Source organism: Nicotiana tabacum, chromosome 15, assembly GCF_000715075.1.
Source record: "Nicotiana tabacum cultivar K326 chromosome 15, ASM71507v2, whole genome shotgun sequence".
NCBI classification, from domain to species: domain Eukaryota; kingdom Viridiplantae; phylum Streptophyta; class Magnoliopsida; order Solanales; family Solanaceae; genus Nicotiana; species Nicotiana tabacum.
In genome coordinates this window covers 34,245,537-34,273,242 of record NC_134094.1, presented here as the reverse complement: position 1 = coordinate 34,273,242, position 27,706 = coordinate 34,245,537, and the positions used below count along the sequence as shown (strand labels likewise).

The window sequence follows — 27,706 nt, the reverse complement described above, 5'->3', positions numbered from 1 at the left end:
ATTTAATTAATTGACAAAAAATTCAATTTGGAATAACCCATGACCCGCGACGCGATCCGGTCCGGTTCATTTTCTTTCCCGAATTATTTTAAATCCGTTTTCTATTTTCCCTCAATATTTCTGTTAAAATATTTCCACCTATTCCAACAGCTATGGCTGTTTGTGAAAGGTTGCAAACCTTTTCAGAAATAGTGCCAAATGGTCTATAAATATGCCTTGAATCCCATAATTTTTACCTACTAAATTTTCTGATTATCTTCTTCTTCTTCTGCACAATATTTTCCAATATGTTTTACGACCATTGAGTGGTTCGAAGTTCACCGGAGATTTTGGTACCAATACGCTGGTGAGTTAAATCGTTATATCCTGGGAGGATAATATTTCAACACCTCGGATACTTGAGGGGAATAATTTTCTTAAGGACACACTGTGCATTTAGTGGGCTCGATTTATTCCTATACTGTTTTTCCAGAATTTATTTCGTTAAACTGGTTCTATTAACTTTCTGTTTCTGTTTCTATTTCAGAAAGTTTAATGGTTTTATTGTTTATTACAATAATACAGTTTGAGTAACAAGCTAGGCAATCATTCACCAAGATCACGTTCTTAATAATGGAGATTCGAAAGAGTAATATATTATAATGTGTACTAATAATGGACTTTGTCTTATTATGTAGCACATCAATTTCTTTAAGAGGAGGTGTATTAAACTGCATGAATTTGACATAACCACAGTTGAGAAGATTGAGGAAAATAAGTAGAGAGTATGGCCTCAGCTGCATTGAAAGTTCTAAAAGGAGCTTCAAAAAGGCTCATTAAACCTTCCCCTCTAACCCCTTTAACTCAAAAATGGCACAAATTTTCTCTCATTGAACAAGCTCAAACACACACTTATGTACCTTTTGGTTTTTGCTACTCCAAAAATCAACTAGGTGCACTTTCTAATCAACCTACCCAAATATCAAAACTTCTTGGAAACTCCCTCTCCAAAAATTTAGTCTCATATTATCCATATGAAGGATACATGAAAGATAACACCGCGGTCGATTAGATGGATGTATGCAACAAAGGTATATATTTTCCTCATCAAAAGTAAGTGCACTTAGGTCCTCTATTGCTTCTGAATCAAAAGTGAAAAATCCTACACCTACTGAAATCCTTAGTGCACTTCTTTTCAAATGTGTTGCTAAAGCAGTGACCGAGAACTCGGGTTCCTTTGTCCCTTTTAAATTAATCCAGTATGCAGATTTACGCGGAATGATTTCACCAAAGTTACCTCCAAACTCTGTTGGAAATGTTTTGTCTCACTTTACTACACATATTTCCAATGAGTCAGACATGAACTTACCAGAAATAGTAAGTCTCATGAGGAAAGAAAAGCAACTCTTTAGGACCAGAGATAATTGTATACGGTCGAAATAGATTTCGGCTTTCATACGATTGATCGAGGTCGAAACATAATGGATCAGAGAAAGACTTCGTAATATCGAGATGGGTTCCGAAGGTGATACAAACAAGGCTTCAGATTTTGGGTATAGATCGAACACCGAGTTCGAACTCATTATCGAGCTCGGGTCCGAATCGAACTATGATGAGATGATTTCGAGCTTAAGGGGAAGAGGCCAACCGAGATCGAGTCCGAATCATCACCTGATCCCAAGTCCGTATCGAGTTGTAGAAGCAATACCGACTAGCACCAAGGCCGATCGAGCTCGAGCTCACGGACAAGAGCCGTTGCGAACACACTAAGGGAGAGAATCTCAACGGAAATTAGGGAAAAGCTAATTTATTATGGGTTCTCCACTATGTATTTTTAATTATAAAAAGTAGGATCATCCACTATAAAGAGGATGGCTATATTTCTGTAGAAGGCAGATTTTTGCTTACATTGTAATTCAAGCACCATATTCTCTTATATTTGAGAGTTATTCTTTAAAGCTTCATTAATTGATTCATCTTGCTTATTTTTAGAAATCATCTTCTTTCCAACCTTATTCATTTTGCATTCTTTGCAATCCATATTTGATACTTCTATTTATCCTTATGATTTGTATTAAGTTATATCACGTATCCTTAGAAGTACGTACAAATTTAACTCTATCCGTTTTTCGGGTAAACAATTTGGCATCCATTGTGGGGCTAAGTATAACAGTGGTTATTTGATACGAATCTGCAAAAACACACCGATTTGCGCTTGTTTCCGAAAGTATCTCGGATTTCGGATTATCAACGACTAACTACCAATCAAATGGCCTTATCTATCAATAACGAAGCTGGTCTTCAAGATGAGAACAACAACTTGACACCCAGTACCGAAAGACCACTTGTCAACGCCGTTGGAGCTCAGATCGGAGTGCCGATAGATATCAATTCGCATATGGCCATTGAGGCGAACATACATTCTAAACCTGAAAATAGCATTCATGATGGCACTCGGTCTGCAGCTAGAAACACCCATAACATTGAGGAAAACGGCGTCAGCTTGCGTATGATTTTTGAAATGTTACAAACCCAACAGGTAGCGATAGCTCAGTTGCAGAGCCAAACCCAACTACTAAGCAGGGCGGAGCCCAGTCCACCCCGAGAAATTGCCCATGGAACAGAGCCAGCCATAGTGAGGTCAAATGAGCAAGAATCGGGGACTACTCCCAAAATCGCTAAAATACTCGAGGAGCTCACAAAGCGAGTCGAAGCCAACGATAAAAAAGTAGAAATATATAATTCCAGGGTCAATCAGATCCCGGGGGCTCCACCAATGATAAAAGGGTTGGATTCCAAAAAATTCGTGCAAAAGCCTTTCCCCTCGAGCGCGGCCCCAAAACCAATCCACAAAAAATTCCGTATGCCCGAAATTCCCAAATATAACAGAATGGCCGATCCCAACGAACATGTCACCTCTTACACGTGCGCCATCAAGGGTAATGATTTGGGGGACGATGAAATCAAATCTGTGTTTTTGAAAAGGTTTGGAGAGACCCTCTCGAAGGGAGCAATGATTTGGTATCACAACATACCACCGAATTCGATAGATTCATTTGCCATGTTAGCAAATTCTTTCGTAAAGGCACACGCCGGGGCCATAAAGGTCGCAACGAGGAAATCAGACCTTTTCAAGGTAAGATAAAAGGATAACGAGATGCTAAGGGAGTTCGTATCTCATTTTCAAATGGAACGAATGGATCTGCCACCAGTCATAGACGATTGGGATGTTCAAGCTTTCACTCAAAGTTTGAACGAGCGAAGTTCAACGGCATCACGGCAACTGAAACATAACCTGATCGAGTACCGAGCTATCACTTGTGCCGACGTGAACAATCGGTACCAATCAAAAATTAGAGTCGAAGATGATCAGTTGGGGGATGAACCCGCTGCTCGAAGGGATATCAATCGAGAACAAGGTCCGATCAGGGATCGATATTGACCGTATAACGGAAACCACATAATCAATAAATTGAGACGTAACCCCGGACAAATCAACAAAATAAGTGATCGAGGTCAAGGGTCTGGGGGACCAATGAACAGAAGTGGCTTTGACAGGCCTACCGGATCTAAGGAAGCACCTCAGTTATCGGAGTATAACTTCAGCATTGATGCATCCGCCATCGTGTCAGCTATCGGACACATCAAAGACACTAAATGGCCTTGACCCATGCAGAACGATCCTGCCCAGAGAAATTCCAATCAAATATGCGAATATCATGGCACCCATGGCCACAGAACGGAAGATTGCAGGCAACTAAGAGAGGAGGTAGCACGGTTATTCAATAAAGGGCACCTTCGAGAATTTTTAAGCGACAGGGCGAAGAACCATTTCAAAAATAGGATTTTCGGCAAGCAGAACGAACAAAAAGAACCACAGCACGTCATTCACATGATCATCGCCGGTGTCGATACCCCTGAAGGGACGGTGCTTAAATGCACTAAGACATCGGTTGTGAGAGAAAAGTGATCTCAAACTCAGGATTACGCACCCATAGGAACTTTGTCTTTCAATGATAAAGATGCAGAAGGAGTCATACAACCTCATAACGATGCACTGGTAATATCTGTACTTATGAATAAAACTAAAGTTAAGCATGTGTTAATTGATCCAGGGAGCTCGGCCAACATCATTAGATTGAAGGTCGTACAACAACTTGGTCTACAGGACTAGATCGTACCCGTGACCCTGGTCCTAAACGGATTCTATATGGCATGTGAAACCACCAAAGGCGAGATAATTCTGCAGATAAACATGGCCAGAACCATCTAGGAAACGAAGTTCCACGTAATCGAAAAGGCGACATGACGTACAATGCCCTTTTTGGAAGGCCATGGATCCACAACATGAGAGTTGTACCCTCGACCCTACACCAGGTTCTTAAATTCCCAACATCGAGGGGGGTCATAACAGTGATCGGAGAACAACCGACCGCAAGAGAAATGTTTGCCGTCGAGGAAGCGAATCTAATATCCTCGCCTTCGCCAATAAAGGGATTGAGATCAAAAGGGGAACAAGATGCCAAATAGCAATCACAGACACCTGCTTTAACCCAACCAAAAAATCAGAAGATCGATAAAGATGATGATCATAGGATTCCTCGATCCTTCGTTCTTCCCGATGATTCTGACGCCTCCCAATGAACGATCGAAGAATTGGAGCAAGTCATATTAATCGAGTGTTTTCCCGAACGAAAGGTATACCTGGGAACGGGATTAACCCCCGAACTCATGAACAAACTTATTCAATTTCTTATTGATAACATGGATTATTTTTCTTGGTCCCATTTAGATATAACAGGAATCTCACCGGATATAACGACACATCGGCTGAGCTTGGACCCTAGGTTCAGACCGGTAAAGCAAAAGAGAAGACCCCAGTCCGAGGTGAAGCACGTATTCATAAAGGACGAGGTAACCAAACTTCTCAAAATAGGGTCCATTCGGGAGGTGAAATATCTTTAATGGTTACCCAATGTAGTTGTAGTGCCTAAAAAAGGGAACAAACTTAGAATGTGTGTAAATTATAAGTATTTGAACAAAGCATGCCCCAAAGATTCTTTTTCGCTGCCCAACATCGATCGCATGATCGATGCCACGGCCGACCACGAGATCCTCACTTTTCTCGATGCCTATTCCGGGTATAATCAGATCCAAATGAACCCGGAAGACCAGGAAAAGACTTAATTTGTCACCAAGTATGAAACATATTGTTATAATGCGATGCCCTTCGGGCTAAAAAATGCAGGAGCTACTTACCAACGCCTAGTAAATAAAATGTTCGAGGAACAAATAGGTAAATCAATGGAAGTTTATATTGATGACATGCTAGTAAAGTCCATGCACGCAGAGGACCATTTGACCCATTTGCAGGAAACATTCGAGATTTTAAGGAAATACAACATGAAACTAAACCCCGAGAAATGTGCTTTCGGGATCGGTTCGGGCAAGTTCCTTGGCTTCATGGTGTCAAATCGGGGGATCGAGATTAACCCCGATAAAATCAATACCATCGAAGACATAACCATCGTGGACAGCGTGAAAGCCGTACAGAGGCTAACGGGATGGATTGCAGCCTTAGGCCGGTTCATTTTGAGGTCGTCAGATCGAAGTCACAAATTTTTCTCTCTACTCAAAAAGAAGAACGATTTTGCTTGGACCCCGGAATGCCAACAGGCATTAGAGGAATTAAATTAATATCTGTCGAGTCCACCACTGTTTCATACTCCAAAAATAGACGAAAAACTTTACTTGTACGTGACAGTATCAAAAATTACGGTAAGCGGTGTCCTAGTTCGAGAAGAGCAAGATACGCAATTTCCCATTTATTATATAAGTCGAACCTTAGGAGAAGTAGAAACTAGATATCCGCACCTAGAAAAATTAGCACTTGCACTAATAAGCGCCTCTAGAAAGTTAAGACTGTACTTTCAATGTAACACCATATGTGTATTAACCACTTACCCGCTTCGTAATATTTTGCACAAGCCCGAACTATCAGGCCGACTGGCCAAATGAGACGTCGAACTCAGTGGGTACGATATCGAATATCAACCCCGTACGGCCATTAAGTCTCAAATATTAGCGGACTTCGTGACCGATTTTATGCCGACCCTCGTATCCGAAGTCGAAAAAGAACTCTTATTGAAATCGGGTACGTCATCGGATATATGGACCCTTTATACGGACGGGGCTTTGAACGTGAAGGGGTCCGGGCTAGGAATCATTTTAAAGCCACCCACGGGTAATACTATTAGGCAATCTATCAAAACTACTAGGTTGACTAACAACGAGGCCGAGTATGAGGCCATGATTGCAGGTCTCAAGCTAGCTAAAAGCCTGGGAGCAGAAGTCATTAAAGCCAAGTGTGACTCTTTGCTGCTGGTAAATCAAGTAAACAAAACCTTCAAAGTTCGAGAATATAGAATGCAAAGGTACTTGGACAAACTGCAGGTCACTTTGCACCATTTCATAGAATGGACTTTACAGCATGTTCCACGAGAGCAAAACAGTGAGGCTGATGCACTTGCAAATTTGGGATCATCGGTCGAGGAAGGTGAGTTAAGCTCAGGGACTGTCGTTTAACTCTCGAGATCCGTGATCGAAGAAGGTCATGCCGAGATAAATTCTACGAGCTTAACCTGGGATTGGAGAAATAAGTATATTGAATACTTAAAGAATGGAAAGCTCCCATCGGACCCTAAAGATTCGAGGGCCCTACAAACCAAAGCTGCTCGATTCACATTAACTGCAGATGGAACGCTATTACGAAGGACATTCGATGGACCATTGGCAGTATGCTTAGGTCCAGGAGACACCGATTACATCCTACGTGAGGTGCACGAGGGCACTTGTGGAAATCATTCTAGTGCCGATTCATTATTCCGAAAAATAATCAGGGCAGGGTATTATTGGATCGATATGGGTAAAGATGCGAAGGAGTTTGTTCGAAAATGTGACAAATGTCAAAAGTTTGCACCAATGATCCATCAGCCCGGAGAGCAACTTCACTCAGTCCTATCCCCATGGCCATTCATGAAATGGGGAATGGATATTGTCGGCCCTTTGCTATCGGCCCCAGGTAAAGCTAAATTCATTTTATTTATGACTGAATATTTTTCTAAATGGGTTGAAGCACAGGCTTTTGTGAAAGTAAGAGAGAAAGAGGTTATAGACTTTATGTGGGATCATATCGTATGTCGATTCGGGATACCCACTGAAATAGTGTGTGACAATAGGAAACAGTTTGTCAGTAGCAAAGTGATGAAATTCCTCAAAGACCACAAAAGAAAAAGGATATTATCAACACTGTATCACCCCTGCGGGAAAGGACAGGCCGAATCAGCAAACAAAACTATCATTCAAAGCCTAAAGAAGAGGCTGAACGACGCTAAGGGAAAATAGAGAGAAATCCTACCCAAAGTTCTTTGGGCATATCGAACAACAGCAAATTCTAGTACGGGGGCGACCCCGTTATCCTTAGTATATGGCTCTGAAGCCTTGATTCCAGTCGAATTTGGGGAACCCAGTGCCAGGTTTTGGTATACAATAGAAGAGTCAAATAACGAGGCTATGAACACCAGCCTCAAATTATCGGATAAAAGATGAGAAGCTGCTCTCGTCCAATTGGCCGCCCAAAAGCAGCGAATCGAAAGATACTATAATCGAAGAACCAAGCTTTGCCATTTTAAACTCGGGGACTTAGTGCTAAGGAAAGTCACCCTCAGTACCTAAAATCTAACCGAAGGAAAACTAGGACCGAACTGGGAAGGACCGTATCAGGTTCTCGAAAATGTCGGAAAAGGATCATACAAGCTTGGTATTATAAACGGCAAACAACTATCAAGCAATTGGAATGTGTCGCACCTAAAACGATACTACTGCTAAGGTACGACCCTCCTATATTCGTTTACATTTCGAAACTAACCCCTGCAGGAGTCCGATCAGGATCTAGGACGGATCCTTCAATACGAAGCCCTAGGTCTGAAGACATGCGTTGCACTCTTTTTCCCTTAGACCGGTTTTATCCCAAATGGGTTTTTCGGCAAGGTTTTTAATGAGGCAACCAATGATCGTGCTATACTTAGAAACAATTTGACAGTATCCGAGGCCTCTTTACAATCGACCTCGAATACTGGGGGGCATTAGCCCTCAAATATATCAAGATTCTGATGCAAGAAAGTTATTTCGTAAAAACATGTTTCCAATAGGAAAGGTAGTAAGAGCCAAATGGTCAAAATGAATCATGCTCATGTAGTTGGCCCGAGCCCTGACGCAAAACATGAACACATGTATAATGACTTGCAAAGAAAGTTCTCTTCTTTACCGATATCTTATATCCAAGAAAAATTCCTCTATTTCGAGATTTATTATGCAAACAGGATTGAGTTCGAGCAAGCGTTCACTCGACTATTACTCCTACGGGCTACATTACTTCGAGTTTGAATCATTCACTCGACTACTAAGCCTACGAGCTACGTTTATTTTGAGTTTGAGCAAGCACTCACTCGACCATTATGCCTACGGGCTACATTACTTCTAGTTCGAATCATTCACTCGACTACTAAGCCTACGGGCTACTTTTATTTCGAGTTCGAGCAAGCACTCACTCAACCATTATGCCTACGGGCTATATTACTTCAAGTTCGAATCATTCACTCGACCACTAAGCCTACGAGCTACTTTTATTTCGAGTTCGAGAAATCACTCACTCGACCACTACGCCTACGGGCTACATTACTTTGAGTTCGAATCATTCACTCGACTACAAAGCCTACGGGCTACTTTTATTTCGAGTTCGAGCAAGCAATCACTCGACCACTATGCCCACGGGCTACGTTACTTCGAGTTCAAATCATTCAATCGACTACTAAGCCTACGGGCTACTTTTATTTCGAGTTCGAGCAAGCACTCACTCGACCATTATGCCTACGGGCTACATTACTTCGAGTTCGAATCATTCACTCGACTACTAAGCCTACGGGCTACTTTTATTTCGAGTTCGAGCAAGCACTCACTCGACCATTATGCCTACGGGCTACATTACTTCGAGTTTCAATCATTCACTCGACAACTAAGCCTACGGGCTACTTTTATTTCAAGTTCGAGCAAGCACTCGACCATTACGCCTACGGGCTACATTACTTCGAGTTCGATTCATTCACTCGACTACTAAGCCTATGGACTATTTTTATTTATTTCGAGTTCAAGCAAGCACTCACTCTATCATTATGCCTACGGGCTATATTACTTCGAGTTCGAATCACTCACTCAACTAATAAGCCTAAGGGCTACATCACTTCAAATTCAAATAATCACTCAACTCAACTACTAAGCCTATGATCTACCTTATTTCAAGTTTGAGTAAACGCTCACTCGGTTATAAAGGCTACGAAGTCCAAATTTGATCAAATTGCCTAAATCCTTGTGAAAATATTCATAAGGCATGAATAAAATCTTCACAAGACAGGAAACAAAACAGAAGCAAGTCGGCAAAAGAAAAGGATATTTTTATATATACAAGATTGTTTACATGATTGATTACAACATAGAAACTAAGGACTAAGATTCTTGGTTATCCCCGGGAGAGGTCTCTTCTCTATCCCCCCCCCCCCATTCTCGGACCCGCTCTTACTCCCATCATCTTCATCATTATCATCATCGTCATCATGGAAAACCAAGGCTTCAGCATCGGCTTCGAGTTCTTTAGCTCTTTTTATCTCTTCAGCGAGATCGAAACCTCGAGCATGGGTCTCTTCGAGGGTCTCCCTCCTAGATCGGCACTTAGCAAGTTTAGCGACCCAATGTGCTCGCGTATCGGAGGTCTCAGCTGCCTCTCTTGCTTGGACCTGGGCAGCTTCAGCATCGTCCCGATAGATGGTAACGAGCGCATACGCATCAGCCTTTGCCTTTTCGGCATTAGATTCGGCCTTGGCAAGTTCAGAGGCCAACCGAGCCTCGAGCTCCTCTATTCTTCTTGCTTTAACCGAGCTTTTCTCCTTCATACTATGAAGTTGGTTTTCGGATGATGATAATTGGGCTCGAGCTGCTTCTTTCTCTGCAGCAAAGCGATCCATACCTTCTTTCCACTTCAAAGACTCCGCTTTTATCTCATCGACCTCCTCACGGAGTTTCCCGATCATCTCAATTTTTTGCTGCAGTTGTGAGACCGAAAAGTTAGCCGTCGTTACAGTATCGAGCCCATAGGGTTTTAAAAGTATCATTACCTGCTCAAACAGATCGGTCTGATATTGGTAAGCCTTGGGCAACTCAGCTCGGAGGTCTTTTATTTCCTCTCCCCTTTGCCCTAAGAGGAGCTTAAGGGAGTTCTTCTCTTCCATAACCCGTTGAAGGTCGGCCTCATATCGACGCAGCTCAGTTCAGGACCGAGAATATGATTCTCGATGAACTGCCGCGGCCTACAAAGAAAGAAGAAACGAAATTAGAAAAGAAAAGCAAATTTATAGGTAACGCCATATAATTTGAAGGCTTACCTTATTCAAAGCCTGCTGCACTCCGTAAAAAAGATCTGATGCATCACTTGTACCGGTAGCATCCTTGACACCAATAAACAGGTCACGAAAAGGATCCTCTCCATCATGAGGCCTGTCTAATCCGAGGGCCCCCAAATCTTGGGCTTTCCGAATTGCCCCTGCAGAAAAAGCAGGGAAGGTGGGCGAGTCTTCGATTGCTACTGCCCCAAGTGAATCACTTGGGGCATTCTCTTCGGTTCTAAAAGATTTGGGAAGAGCCCCTTCAGACATATCCCCCATATGTTGGCTTCGATAGGAAGCATCTTTGATCTCCAACAACTCGGGGACTCTGCCCGAATCTTTCTCCGATACATCCTCAGTTCGAGGCGGAGCCTTATGAACCACCATCGATCCAGCTGCATGTGGAACGTTGGTGGTCTTCTTCGTTCGGGCCGCCAGCGCGGACCCGTCGTTCTCTTCTTTTTCTTTTTCTTCATCCCTCAGACGCAAAACTTATTCTACGGTCAAAGGAATGATATTCTTGTTCGACTTACGAGCCGTCCTCTTCTTCGATTTTTGATATTCGAGGACGGGGGCTCTTTTCCTCTTATTGTCTTTCACCAGCTTTAGGACAGAGGCTGAAGCCTCTTCCTCGACGGACGAGGACCTCAAAACCGCATCTTTGCCCACACCTACATACGGCAAATTTTATTAAAGTGTGTGAAAAGTATCTTGTTCGAACTACCAAAAGATACGAGAAAGGTGCTTACCATGATTTTTGACCTCCCATCGGTCCTTTGACAAGTCACGCCATGAGCGCTCGGCATATAAGGAGATCGAAATTAGATCACGTACCCAGTTCTTGAGATCGGGCATCCAGGGAACCGCTGCATCATAAAAGGGAAATATTGGTGAGAAAGGAAATGAAATGACAAATTAGTAGGAGATAACTACAGAATTACACTTACGCTTCATGTTCCACTCCTCGAAAAAAGGCATCCTTTCGGTCGGAATCAGGTCCGAAGTCCTTACTCGAACGAACTTGCCCATCCAGCTTCGATCCTTATCCTCGTATATACTCGAGAACAAAACCTTGGTAGCTCGACGTTGGAATTTTATTAACCCTCATCGAAAAAGGCGAGGACGGTATAATCGGACAAGATGATCGAGGGTGAAAGGCACCCCCTCGATTTTACTCACAAAATATCGGATCAAAATAACGATCCGCCAAAAGGAAGGATGTATCTGGCCTAGGGTTATTAGGTATTTACGACAAAAATCTATGATAACAGGGTCGAGGTGACCTAACATTAAAGGGTAAGTATACACGCTTAAAAACTCTCTCACGTGAGTAGTAATATCTTCTTCGGGAGACGGCACTACCATTTCTTTGTTCTCCCAGTTACAATCGTTTTTTATCCGCTCGATATGTCCCGGGGTTATCGAACAAATATATCTCGATATGGGCTCACATCGACCAGGAACCGGCAAACCTTTATCGAGTTTAAAATCGGAGGTAAGAACACACGCCGCCGGAATGCACTCCTCAGGCCGTGGATCCACCGGTGTTTTGTCGGCAGCAGATTGGGAAGAAGAAGCTTTTTCTTTTGGGGGGATAGTTTTTGATATCTTCACCATTTTGAATTTAAAGAAGGTGATAAAGATTTGGTGGTTTAGAAGAAGAATTTTGCAGAAAAGAGTCAAAGATCAGCGAATAAACTCAGAAGAGACAAAAGAGAACTTGAAAAATTTTCTGAAGATTGAAGAAGTAAAAGTGATGAACGGTGGACGGAAAGGCTATTTATAGACTGAAACAATGACGGTTCAATATCAGTGGTGGCCGACCACCATCTGACATGCATTAAATGCCTTGAAAAACTAAATCGACGGGTCAGTTATCACGTGCGTCATGATCGAGCCCAATGTGAACGTCATCTTATAATCCAATCGAGCCATTAAGAAATCATATCGTTTCTCACCACATCCTTCCCGAGAAATGAATGGACTATCTGTATACGGTAGAAATAAATTTCGGCCTTCGTACGATTGATCGGGGTCGAAACATAATGGATCAAAGAAAGACTTCGTAATATCGAGATGGGTTCCAAAGGTGGTACAAACAAGGCTTCAGATTTCGGGTATAGATCGAATACCGAGTTCGGACTCATTATCGAGCTCGGGTCCGAATCGAACTATGATGAGATGATTTCGGGCTTAAGGGGCAGAGGCCAACCGAGATCGAGTCCGAATCATCACCTGATCCCAAGTACGTATCGAGTTCTAGAAGCAATACCGACTAGCACCAAGGCCGATCGAGCTCGAGCTCACAGACAAGAGCCGTTGTGAACACACTAAAAGAGAGAATCTCAACGGAAATTAGGGAAAAGCTGATTTATCATGGATTCTCCACTATGTATTTTTAATTATAAAAAGTAGGATCCTCCACTATAAAGAGGATGGCTATATTTCTGTAGAAGGCAGCTTTTTGCTTACATTGTAATTCAAGCACCATATTCTCCTATATTTGAGAGTTATTCTTTAAAGCTTCATTAATTGATTCATCTTGCTTATTTTTAGAAATCATCTTCTTTCCAACCTTACTCATTTTGCATTTTTTACAATCCATATTTGATACTTCTATTTACCCTTACGATTTGTATTAAGCTATACCACGTATCCTTAGAACTACGTACAAATTAACTCTATCCGTTTTTCGGGTAAACAATAATATCAAAGAAAATGCATGGGCATTGGAAACACTTGAATTAGCTAAAGGATTGTCACCACAGAAAAAGGAATTGGATGACTACACTTGTAGCAGTGTTTGTAAATTTCCGTTCTATGATGTCGATTTTGGTTGGGGAAAACCTGTGGCAACGACCATAGGAACTGGTCCATACAATAAATTGTTCAATTTGATGAATTACAGAGATGATGGGGTCGAAGCGTTAGTCATGTTGAGTGAACAAGATATGTCAGTATTGGAGCGGGATGAAGAGTTTCTTGAATTTGCTTCTCCGTATGCAAATTATTTTTAGAAGTTAAGTTTTATGTTCTGAATCATCAGTGTTGAGTAATAACTTAAAACGTTGTAGCTTCTGATAAATATTGAGCATGTTTTTCAAATAATGAAGTATATTGGTGGTTTTGCGTTATCGTCCACTGCAGATTTTATTTGCATGTCATGTATACTGTACATATCGGGGACTAGGGGTGTCAAATAGGAGGATTGGGTCGAATATTAGTAGTAGGGGTGGACATAGTTTGGGCAAACCCGAAATCCAAACTGAAATCCGAATTTTTTGGATTTTTGATTTGGATTTTCGGATTACGGATTAGATTTCGGATTGGATATTGGATTTGGAATTTCAGATTTTGGATATCCGAAAATCCGAAATTTTTATACTTTATATTTAATTCATTATCCATATGTCAATATTAATAAGTCCAATAACTCTATCTATTAGATATTATCTCATATATTCAGTACTAATTACTAAGTTAACTTAACTTAACATTAATACTTTATTTAGATGGTCATTTTGTTTTAAGAAAAATAAATATCTAAAATTATAGGCTCAAAATCGAAAATCCGAAATATCCAATCTGATTAATCCAAAACCAAACTTAAAAAATGCGATATAATCGGGCATAGGCTCACCCCTATTTTCAAACTAAAATTTTCATATTCAATCCGAACTGCCCGAACGTCCACCCCTACCTAGTAGTAGCACTGCATAATCTGGCATTCAATTGCCTGTTCCACAATTCCAACTCTTGTTTCGTTTACTGCTCCCAAAATTCAGTCAAATACTACTATAGCACAATCCTGAATAATTTACATAAAAACGGGTAAGGAAAGTCCGAAGGCTAATACGGCAACGACTGGTTAGAAGGCGAAAATCGTTTTTGCCAATCAAAGCTTCAAAATTATTAAGGGCACTCGTGCCCCTGCAACCCACCCCAACTCTACTGCCAAAGCTCGACTTTACTAAACAAGCAAGAAAGGCTCCTTCTATTAAGTCAAGTGCTAAAGAGCAAGAAAATGAATATGCCCTAAGAAGCAATTTCATGCAGCTACCTTGCTTCTTGCTTTAAAAAGATTGATCGTTAGCTAGATCCTTTCCAATAAGGCTCGCGCTAGGCGCTCACCTTTTTATAGGCATGAAGCAAATACATCACATTTTCATGGTGAAAATCATACTAGAGCTACAGAATAACCAAAATGGACCCAACGGCCAATTGCAATTTGCATAGTTGGTGACTTTTAATGAAAGACAAAAAGGTAAAAACAAGATCCTGTCATACTTTTACAGCCAATTACATCCATGCTAACAGAACAAACATTCGGAAAGGGGAAAAAAAAAAGAATTAACCCAAATAGTCGTCCACTTAATTTTCTTAAACTAAAAATAACTGGCGGATGTATAAGATATGCATAACTCATGTATACTATGTGTATAATAATATATAATCAATATATAATCTATGTATACCGACTAGAAAAAATAAACAGTAAATATGACCGGCTATTTATGTAACAATCCCAAAAAATAAAGCAAACTTGAAAACCAGCGTTACGATTCTTTTATCTTCATGAGAATTGGGCTTTCTTCGTAACAAGCAACGTAAATTGTAAAAATTTACAATATCTTAACAAAAATAGTTAATTAACAAATATAGCAACAAAATAATAAGGAAACATATTAAATACCAACTAAAATCAATGAGCGAGAATCTCTCGAGGATTACCACTAATTATTCGCTTCCTATAATCTCGTTGTTTCATCTCTCCATAACACAGTTTTAGTTTTTATTCCCCTTTTATTCCTTCCATCACTTCTTCGGGAAACACATTTTAACAAAATGGTAACAATTTATATATACCAATTATGGATAGTTAAATTTATACGTGGAATAAATATATACACGGTATTATAATAATATATTATAATTATGTATAAATGCATATACCCACGGTATAATAATGGTATTCAATACTGTATAAATTACAATAGTATTCTATATATTAATATACATAATATAATGAATTCTTCAGCCATTGTACATATAGTTGTGTATTAATGTTATTAATAATGGATAATTAAATATATACCTGGAATAAATATACGATATTATAATAGTGTGTAATTATATATAAAAATTATACATAATATAATGATGGTATTTAATATAGCATAAATTTGAACGATCTGGATGATTTCTTGAATCAAAATAGAGTTGTGTGAAAAGAAAAGAATGAGATGAAAAGCAAAGTATGAAGAGATGAATTTGTGTTTTTTTTATGGAGGAGGAAGGTTCTCAGTGATGGAATCATCCCTGGTTTTCTTTAGCAGCAATGAAAGTAATGAAGCCAAAAAAAAAAAAAAAAAAAAAAAAGGGAGAGAGAGTAGAATGGAACGGCTAGGTGAAAGTATAGGAGTAGAAATTAGGTTCAGGGAGAGAAAAGGGGGGAAATTAATTCCTAAATTAATGGGATTCTAATTTTTAAACTGTTTTGAAATATTTTAAAAGTAGTGTTATTTATATTATTAACTTTTAAAAAAAGTCAAACGAGGTAAAAATTCCATGGGGGAAAATTTAAATGGTTAGTCTTCTATAATATTTTCAACTCTGCTTAGCACTAAAAATTAGTCTAAAAATAACCCTAAATTAGTGTATCTAAATTAATTAGTTCATCGAACAGGAGCATTGGATTATCCCTCCAGAGTTACACAGGAAGCTTGAAGAAGTTGTTGATGATCATGACAAAGGCAAGGAAATTGTGGGCACAGCTGCTAATATGACCAAGGCCTTGACTAGTGGAAAGGTGCTTGGAAAATCTATTACTAATCAGTCTAGGCAGGAATGGATGCAAAGAAGGCAAAATGCCAAAGGGATAAGAGAGGTCATATAATTGAGAATGCAAAGGAACGGAGACTGCAAATCCAAGGGGAAGAACAAAATAATGGTGAGGTGATAACAACAAGCAACACGTCTGATGCATTGGAAGTTGAAGAAGCTGACAACCTACTTTGATAATCACTGATGGCAAGGGAGATGGAATTACTAATGGAAAAATCAATAAGCAGCGTGAGGATGAATCCAAGAAGGTATAAGAGAAGGAGGTGTTGAGGAATGCTGATAATTCCAGCTCCAATCCAAGTACAGTTGGAATTACTGTAGCGGCTAAGGATGGTAATGCTAATCCTAGTTCTACAGGGATTAGGGTTGAAGAAAGAAAGGAACCTGGGAGTGAGCCGACAAAGAAAAGAAGTCCTAATCCTAGTGGTGCTGGGACTGGAGGTTTAGCAACTAAGAAAAGGATAATTGACTGGGTACAAAGGAGATTTGGCACCTCAAAGGAAGCACTTAATGTTACACTTCATCACTCTTGTCAGGAGATACCCTCACAAACCTATGGAGAATCTCCAAGGAGAATTGACTCAACTAGAGCAACTAAGAATGGTAGCTCTTTATGGAGTAATGAAGTGCTAGTGATGAACGACAATTTCACTGCAAACAACACTCCAACAATTGATGATCAAAGGGGCAATACTCAGTTGGAATAGGCAGACACAATGAACAAGAGTGCTACAACAAACCCTAGTCGGCAAAAACCTAGGGTAGAGCATCATGATCGATAAAAGAATCAGCTAGCAATGCAACAAAATGAAGGTGATAAAGGATCAATAGGGCAAGCAAAATTCACTGGTGGATCAGCTGTTGAGTCATCTGGCAAAAAGAACACCAATGGAACAGTAAAACTGTCCAGGTGTTTGACAATTCTAGAGGTGATCCGGTGGAGTTTTTAAATGTTGATCAGGTTGGGAATGTTAATGTTGAGGTCTTAAAGAATACAGTGAGGTCAAACCATCAAACAACTGATGGCAAGACCTCTGATCTTAATGGAACAATAAAATCTGCACAGATTGCTACAGTAACCCTAGCCTGAGTAATGTCGATGAGCTTCAATTTAGGGTGATTCAGGAGGCTTTAGAAGCTATGGAGAATAATGCTAGTGTGATAGAGGAGGCAAACATGCTGACTAAAGGGCAAAATGAGCAGGCTATAGTACCAAAGGCATCATGAGTCACTGAGCCAATTCAAATGTCTTGTGCATCAGGAACTGGGCAGATTATGCAGCTTCGGATCAATGTACCATTGAAGACTCCTCTTCACACCTCACATGACCTAGTGACACATAATGTAGCTCCTGTGGAGATTGACAAAGCTCTAATGGAACAACAACAATTTGAGGATGAAGGAGATGATGAGTCAACGGCTGAAAATTTCAATAAAATGGCAAGGGAGGTTGACCTATCTCGTAGAGCTAGTTCTAAGGTAGGTAAGAAAAGTAAGAAGCAGGAACACAATAAGGAAGCACCACAACCTACAAAAGTAATGCCAGAAGGGCAATGTCACAATCTAAATGATGATCAAAACATTAATTTGGAACATAAGGTCTGTGAATATACAAAAGGCCTTTCCTAGGGTGATCAACATGCAAAGAGAGCACAATTTAGTGGGCGTTTGGACATAAGAATTGTAAAATTCCAAAAAAAGGTGAAAATAATTTTTAAGTAAAAATAGTATTTGAAAATTAGAGTTGTGTTTGGACATGAATATAATTTAGGGTTGTTTTTGAAGTTTTGTGAGTGATATGAGTGAAAATTTTGAAAAATAATTTTTTGAAGTTTTTTAAATTTTCGAAAAATTCCAAAATACATCTTCAAGTGAAAATTGTAAATTTTTTGGCCAAACATTGATTCCGAGAAAAAGTGAAAAATTTTCAAAAAAAAAGTGAAAAATTTCTTATGTCCAAACGGGCTCTTATTTGTCATTGCATTGATGGAACCATTTTAGAATCAAAGGCACATACAAAGGTACATAAGAAGATTGAATGTGGAAGCTGCTTTTCAAATATTAATGGAAAGATCTGGCTATTTTTTTACGCTAATGCGGAATGAGAATTGGTCATGTAAACTGCATAATAGGTGACTGTTAAGGTGTTTCACTATGACATTGGGCAACATGTCATGATGACTTTTGTGTATGCAAAATGTTTACCCCTTGAGAGGTTGGAATTGTGGATAACTTGTACTATCTTGCAAGTGATATGGAGATGCCCTGAATGGTAGGTGGAGAATTTAAAGTGGTACTTCATGAAGATGAAAAGATTGGTGGTCTTCCAGTGTATCCTCCTGAGTATGAAAAATTTGCATTTTGTGTTAATTCAAGTGGATTGTTTGACCTAGGATACAAGGGAATCCATTCACTTGGTGGAATGGAAGACCCAATGTTGAGTGTATCTTTAAGAGACTAGATAGGATATTGGTAAATCTTCCTTTCTAGAATCTTTTTTCTACCATTGAGGTAGAGCACTTGATAAGAATTGGTTCTGATAATGCCCCTCTGTTCCTGAGATGTGGAGAACAAGCTTCAAATTATGTTAAGCCATTTAAGTTTCTCAAGTTTTGGACTAAACATGAATTCATTAAAGATGTGGTGAGGCAGAATTGGCATGTAGACTTTATTTGTGATCCTTTTCTCATGTTCAAGAGCAAGTTGAATAATGTGAAGGTTGCATTGTCCCAGTGGAGTAAAGTCACTTATGGTGACATCTTCAAGAAGTTGGCAATCTTGAAGGATATTGTAAAGGTGAAGGAGATGTTATTTGAGGAGGAACCAATAATTGCTAATAGAATAGCGCTCCAACATGCCCAGGTAGAATCGAAGAAGTACTTGAATATTGGGGAGCAATATTGGAAGCAAAAAACTGGGATGACTTGGTTTGCTGAAGGTGATAGAAATAACATCTTTTTTCACAATCATGTAAATGGCAAGGAGGAAGCTGCAACTGAAGAGGATTCAAAATGGAGGTTGGGATAGGATTGATGATCAAGTTCAACTGGATGTTGTTGTTGTGGACTTCTACCAGAATCATTTTACCAAAGAAGGTGATCCTACAAATTTTTCCTTGCTTGGCAATGTACCTTCTATGGTGATTGTGGAGCAAAACATGGAGTTGTGTAGATATCCAACACTAGAAGAGATCAAAGGTACAGTGTTTGAGTTGAGTGGAGATAGTGTTAGGGGTCCTGATGGATATACTGGAACATTTTATCAAGACTGCTGGGAGATTATTGGCTATAATATACACAACATGGTACTACATTTTTATGGAGGTGCTACACTGCCAAAGTCCATCACACACACTAAGTTGGTGTTGCTGCCTAAGAAACCTATGGTGCAAACATTCTCTGATCTCAGACCTATAAGCTTGAGCAACTTCATCTACAAGGTGATATCCAGGGTGCTACATGATAGTTGGAGACGTTACTGCCTGCCTTGATCTCTCCTAATCAATCAAGATTTGTGAAGGGTAGGAGTATCTTTGAAAATATTCTTCTCACATAGGAGATAGTAACTGATAAAAGACTGAGAGCTAAGCCTGCTAATGTTGTGATTAAGTTGGACATGGCTAAGGCTTATGATAGGGTATCTTCATAGTATTTGATACAAGTTTTAAGAAAGATGGGATTTGCTGAGCATTTCATTAACATGGTGTGAAACTTATTATCAAATATTTGATACTCAGTGTTGGTGAATGGTCAGACTTCAGGGTTCGTCAAGTCCACAAGAGGGGTTCTCAGCGGTAGTGCTATCTATGTCCTTGAACAAGTTGTTTGAAGACAAAAGCTTTGTATGGTTTGGTATGCCTAAGTGGTTCGAACCACTAAATCATTTGGCATATGCTGAAAATACTATCATCTGTGCCTCGGCTCATTCAGACTCTTTGAAGAAGGTGATGACAATATTGGGAAGCTATGAGAGGATTTCTGGACAGTTGATTAACAAAGCTAAGAGTTCATACTATATGCATGTCAAAGCTGTCAATTCTTTGTTTCAAGAAGTAGGAGATGCTATAGGTTTTGCTAGAGGGGAGTTTCCTTTTACCTACTTGGGATGCCCTATATTTTACACTAGAAGAAGGAAAGATTACTATAATGATCTCATAAAGAAGGTGAAAGCTAAGCTTCATTCTTGGAAAGGTAAATTACTATCATTTGGGGGCAAGGCAACACTCATCTCTAGTGTGTTGCAAAGTATGCCAGTACATTTTCTATCAGTACTTGATCCTCCAGATAACATTATTGAATATTTGCACAAGATGTTTGCAAGATTCTTTTGGAGTACAAAAGAGGAAGGTAGAGGTTGGCATTGGGCTTCTTGGCAGAAGTTATGCCTTCCTGAGGAAGAGGGTGGATTAGGGTTCAGATCTCTACATGATATCTCTAGAGCTTTATTTTCTAAGCTTTGGTAGAGATTCAGAATAACCAAGTCATTGTGGTCTAACTTTATGTGGAACAAGTATTGCAATAAAGAGATTCCTACAATAGTGCAATTTAGGGAAGGATCTCATGTGTGGAGGTAGATGTTAAATAAAAGGGAAGGACTGGAGCATGATATACTGTGGGAGATGAAGAGTGGTACAACAAATGCATGGCATGAAAATTGGACAGGCTTAGGGGCACTATACCACTTGGTGCCACCTGAGTTTCACATCAATGAGGAATTGTAAGAAGTGGCATAATTGAGGCAAGAAGCTATCTGGAATGAGGAGCCGATTGACCAAACTATCCCTGAAGATATAACTGAACATATTAAACAAAAGGCGCAATTTGAAGGCAGTTCTGGCTACTGAGATAGACCTTTGTGGAAACCTACTGCTTCAGGTAAGTTTACAGTGAGTAGTGCATGGAATATAGTGAGACATAAAGCAAACCCTAATCCATAATACAAGCATATATGAATTAAGGGGTTACCATTCAAGATTTTATTCTTTCTTTGGAGGCTATGGAGCGGCAAACCGGCCACTGATGATTTATGGAGAAGGCAAGGATACATATGTGTTTCTAGGTGTTGGTGTTGTCAACCTACACAATAGTCTTTTGAGCATTTGTTCTTGACAAGTACTACTGCTTCTAGGGTTTGGAAGACATTTATGAATGCTGGAGGGACCAATGTTCAACTGTGTTGGTTCCCCAAGTACATGCAAGTATAGGTGGCCGTCAAGCAATAAAGTGACTCGAAAGTAGGATGCCGAACCCAAAGAGACTTAGATTAATCATTAACTAAGAAGACTAAAATCAATTTAGTGTTCAAGATAATCAAAAAATTTATTTTTCTACTAAACTACTATTGCGAAATTTAAACACGTAATCAAGGGAGATATAGATTCCAGCATTGTGGTCGGTTTATCAATCATATTGAGTTTGTAATTACACATGTTAATCAGAATTATCTATGATTGCTAGTTGGCCGGATCGTTTATATAAATAGCATGTTCCCACAATACTATTTGTCTATCCATAATATATCAACCATATATTCCTTTGGTATTGAATCTATCATGAACGAATATAATACGGTACTCAACTAAGCAAGACTGTGAGGTATATTCCTATCCTAACCGCGAAATCTTTCCCCGAGCCACAGGTTCAGAAATAATCTCTCTCTAATTCTACTCTAATCTAAACATGACTTTCCCTAGCATAGCATAGATAGTTAATAGAACTCAACTGCTTGCCAAACAATTAAGCAATTATGCACAGAATTAGAGAAACAACCAAAGATGTTAACTTGAATTAACGATAATGTAATTAATAAACTTCAATATTCATGACAAACCAAACCCTAGAATGCAAAGTTTAACTCCACATAGATATGGTAGCAAAATAACAAATCATCCAAAAAACATAAAGATTACTAAGTTTGATGGAAGAAAGATTGAATCTGATGAATTCCGGCCTCCACGGCGGCTCCGTGCTCTCCCTTGGTCCAAAGGTATGTTCGCTCCTTCGTCCAAAATATGTCCCCTTCCCTAAAAATAGGTTTAGAACCCCTTTTATACATGTTGGGGATGTTTAGAGTTGAAATCCCCAAGTCCCGACCGAATTAGGAAAACATCCGCCTGTTGGCATTTCGCTTGGTGCCTGGCGCCAGCCAGGACAACAAACATTTTTGGTCTTCTGATTTTGGCATTTTGGTTGGTACCTAGCATCAACCTGGACAGTGAATATTTTAGCATGCTCTTCACGGTGTTTTATTTGGTGCCTAGCGCCAACCTGGGCACCAAACTTATACTTCCTCCAAATTCTTCCCTTTTTGACGTTAATTTGCATGCAAACTCCCCAAATCACTTCCAATTTACTCCTACACGTAGAAATAACATTATTAAGGTTTAGTCACAAATATTCACACCAAAGTTAACAAGATCGAGGCATAATGCACGGAAAATTACATGCAAAAATATGAATTCTTAGCCAAACATCACCACCCCACACTTAAGCTCTTGCTCGTCCTAGAGCAACCAACAATTTACTCTATCTTTGAGCACTTTATATTTAAACATTTGAATCACACTACACCAATGACCATGTTTGATAAAAACAATTAAACTGTAGCATATGCATTAAGAACACACTTCCCTTTAACTTTTGCCATTCTCAAAAAATATTTACAACAAAGACAATATGCTCATAACAGTTCTAGCCTCAATAACTGGCTCAATGTCACCAGGCACTCATGGCTTGAACACCCAACATTCTAGAGAAGTCTAATAATGTTACCTATCCCCCATGAAACCATGTGCCCTCACAACAAGAACAAAAGAGTAAGTTGAATCCACACATTCAAATCAAATGTTCAAATATATTTTAAGGACTCATATATATCAAAGCAAATCACTCACTCTCACAAAAGAAGTCACATGCATGCAATTGGTACCATAGGCTTACCCTTAATGTAAATCTCTACTAATGTAGGCTCGCTCGATCTAAAATTAATTAGGACTTTTTCATGGTTGTTATGTGGGCTAAGGGACCGGTAAGATATATTTAGGAATAGTGACTAACCCCCCTAAGCATTTTAATACATCACATGATTAAGTTTACGCGCATATTCTTCAATCCCAACTTCAATTTCACAACTAAAATCATCCCCAACAACGTTCCCTCTTTCTTTAGGCACTAATTTAATTCATATCCACTAGCAAGAACAAGATATCAATTTATTCATATATATATATTTCCTTCTCCTTTTTTCAATTTTTTTTTTCTTTACAATTTTCACTAATGGTGTATTCTTTTACAAAATAAGTGCACATTTCTTCCTTTCATTGATTCCACTCGAAAGCCACCCAAATTCTCTCCTTACTTCTTTTAGCGCTCATTTTCACAATTAAAGTGCTTTAAGAGGTAAAAGGATAAAAACAATATCAATTAAGAATAAAAAGGGTATAGGCTCGTAATATGGGTGCCAATTAAAAGTCTATAGGCTCAAAATGGTTCACTAGGGGTAGATTTTATTTGTGGTTAACATTAAGCTCAAAAAGAACAAAGACAACCTAAATTCATTTTTTAAACCGAGTTTCACCTAAAATTTTGCTTCGACTCACATACCGGCAAGTTCTAGACACAAGTACAATGGCATGGACTACACAAATATCTCAGTTTACATATGGCACATGACTCACTAAGGATGGTCTCACTCCGACTCTCAAACTAATGCAAGTATTCACAGAGCCACAAGATATTAAGCATTAAGCACAAAGTGAACATAAGTCAAGAATATGAGACATAGGCGTCACGAGACGTGCAATCCAATTTTTAAAGGCATCATGGACAATTTCAAAACATAGGGAAGATGCTACACATGTGAAATCCTAAATATGCTACTATCAAATAAGCCAAAGGCATCTAGGAATCTCATCTTTCTTCCTTCATTTTTTCCTAAGTCCTATTCTAAAAAATAAAACTACTGCCCAGTTCAAACTACATCCCATGGAAAAGAACCGAGGTACAAAGAAAAATCACGGGTGATTGTTACAACCTAAAGGAAACTAAAAGACATATTTTTGGATTTTTTTTAGACTTTAATCCCTCAAACTGTCTAGGAGATCCATCGTCAGGAAAAGTTAAATTTTTCTACTTTTTTTTCAATTTTTCTTATTTTTCACATAAAAAAAATTAAACTACTAAATACTACACAACTACGAAAACAAAAATAAGAAACAAAAATCAAAATAAGAAGTTAACATTTTTACTAACATACTACTACTAATTATCTAGAGGAATTCTTCCACCCCACACTTAAAAGAGTACAGTGTCCCCAATGTACAAATAAAACAAAACAATAACAAAGGTGAAAAAGAAACTCCCTGAAAGGCAAAAGGCCGAAGCAATCACATGTCACGAGGTACTCAGACTTCCCTCAAGCATGGTTCTTTGTGTGGGCACCCCACACTTAGTTCTCACCATCTAGCTCACTTTTACACCCATCCAATGGCTTTGTTTCCTATACTTGTAATCCTACAAAATAGAAACAAATAATACAAGAAAAAAAATATTACAAAAGTAAAAATAAATGAAGCAGTAAAGTTGGGTTGACTCCCAACAAGCGCCTGATTTAACGTCGCGGCACGACTTGAACTACTTTTTGCCTCTACCTCGAACTTATGAATTGAGCCCCCAATTTGGCGTCAAGCTTTTTTCTATGCTCGCTAGGTGGTGGGATAAATTCTAGAATATAAGCACCTTGTTCCTCATCTGTTGGCTCCTCCAAAGGCTCGAATGACTCAATTACCATATCATCATCCAAACACAATGTTGAAAAATGGATGGAATGAGGACCAATGCGTTCCCACTCTAGAATTGCGTTACTATTTACATCCTCATATGTACACACACTAAAGTCTTCAAATATAACATTATCTACTTCCTCACATGACTCTAGAACACTCTTCTCAACATTGGCATCCTCAAGAAAAATATGGTTTAATGATTGGTATTCTCATTTTAGCTCCTCAATTTGGTCTAGAAGATTTTTTTTTTAAGTTTCACACAAATCATTATTAAATTGTTGGGTGTTGAACGCATCAACCTTTGACCTCAAATCTGTATCCAAGTTGTGCAAAGCCAAGCCAAACTTGTTAATTTCTTGTGCAAGATCAACTATTCCCTTTGACCAATCATTCACCAACTTTGTTAGAAGATAACGTCGTTCCGTATATTCCCTTAATCATGAATATCCATCCCAATACCAACCCTTACTCTCATATTCAAATTCATATCTCGTAGAGTTCAGGTCATGACAAGCCCAAAAAGACGAGCCATAAAAGTCTTCCGTCAATCAAGTGTCTTCAACAATAACCTTATCTCCGGATATTTCATCCCTAGATGTCATGTTGAGAGAACTATGAACACACTAAAAGAAAAATAAAATTGTTGTAAAAATAAAAAATACAAATATTTACAAAAAGAAAAAATAAACAAAACCTCTAAAGATAAAAGTAAAAGTCTAATCTAGGAAATAACTAAATAGAAAAATCAAAAACTTGAATAGAAATCAGTTAAAACCTTAACATAGATAAACAATCAATAACTACGTCCCCGGCAACGGCACCAAAAACTTGTTGGTTTCCCAAGTATACGCAAAGTATATGTGACCGTAAAGTAATAAAGTGATTCGAAAGTTAGATGTTGAACCCACAGAGACTTAGATTAATCGTTAACTAAGCAGACTAAAATCAATTTAGTATTCAAGATAATAAAAAATGTTATTTTTCTACTAAACTACTATTGCGTAATCTAAACACGTGACCAAGGGAGATATAGATTCCAGGGTTCTGGTCGGTTTATCAATCCTATTGAGTTTGTAATTACACTTGTTAATCTGAATTATCTATGATTGCTAGTTGGCCGGATCGTTTATATAAATAGCATGTTCCCACAATACTATTTGTCTATCCATAATATATCAACCATATATTCCCTTGGTATTGAATCTATCATGAACGAATATAATACGGTACTCAACTAAGCAAGACTGTGAGGTATATTCCTATCCTAACCGCGAAATTTTTTCCCGAGCCACGGGTTCAGAAACAAGCTCTTTTTAATTCTACTCTAATCTAAACACGGCTTTCCCAAGCATAGCATAGATAGTAAATAGAACTCAACTGCTCGCCAAACAATTAAGCAATTATGCACAGAATTAGAGAGACAATCAAAGATGTTAACTTGAATTAACGGTAATGTAATTAATAAACATCAATATCCATGACAATCACAACCCTAGCACGCAAAGTTTAGTTCCACATAGACATGGTAGCAAAATAACAAATCATCCAAAAAACATAAAGATTACTAAGTTTGATGGAAGAAAGATTGAATTTGATGAATTCCGGCCTCCACGGCAGCTCCGTGCTCTCCCTTGATCCAAAAGTGTGTTCGCTCCCCTTCCCTCAAAATAGATTTAGAACCCCTTTTATACATGTTGGAGACGTTTAGGGTTAAAATCCCCAAGTCCCGACCGAATTAGAAAAAGATCCACCCGTTGGCGTTTCGCTTGGTGCCTGGCGCCAACCAGGACAGCAAACGTTTTTAGTCTTCTAACTTTGGAGTTTTGGTTGGTGCCTAGCACCAACCTGGACAGTGAATATTTTAGCATGCTCTCAGCGGCGTTATGGTTGGTGCCTAGCACCAACCTGGGTACCAAACTTATACTTCCTCCAAATTCTTTCCTTTTTGATGTCAATTTGCATGCAAACTTCCCAAATCACTTCCAATTGACTCCTACACGTAGAAATAACATTATTAAGCTCGAGTCACAAATATTCACACCAAAGTTAACAAGATTGAGGCATAATGCACGGCAAATTACATGCAAAAACATGAATTGTTAGCCAAACATCAAATTGGTACAGGTACATCAGGTTATTAGGGCATGGTGGAATGCTTCATGCTGTCCAAAATTGAAATCACTATTCCAAGTAGTGCCAGTAATTGTATCTTGGGAGTTGTGGAAGATGAGAAACACAAACAGCAATGGAGGTTCAGTTTCAGTTAATAGGGTAATACATGAGATCAACAAGACACTATACTTCTTGGCAAAGTTTAGATACAGTTGACTTACTCACATTCCATATCTTTGGCTAGACATGATAAGGTTTCTTTTAGGAGTATAGGCCAGTGATTGTAACTAAAAGAGTAACATGGCAATTGCCTTATACTGGCTGGCATAAGTGCAATACTAATGGGCATCAAGAGGCAATCTAGGTCCCAGCTCTCTTGGATTTTGTGTGAGAGATGGTGAAGGTGATCTGGTGTATGCAAAGGCACAATAACTGGAGGAAACAACTAACATTGTGCATGAGTCAAAGGCAATAAAAGAAGGACTATCTAATTGTG

The 27,706-nt window shown here is 39.0% G+C and overlaps 1 pseudogene; it reads left to right on the top strand.

The window, feature by feature from the left end:
- Nucleotides 1-766: 766 nt before the first annotated feature.
- Nucleotides 767-13,489, top strand: LOC142169885 (acyltransferase Pun1-like; annotated as a pseudogene).
- Nucleotides 13,490-27,706: the final 14,217 nt, after the last annotated feature.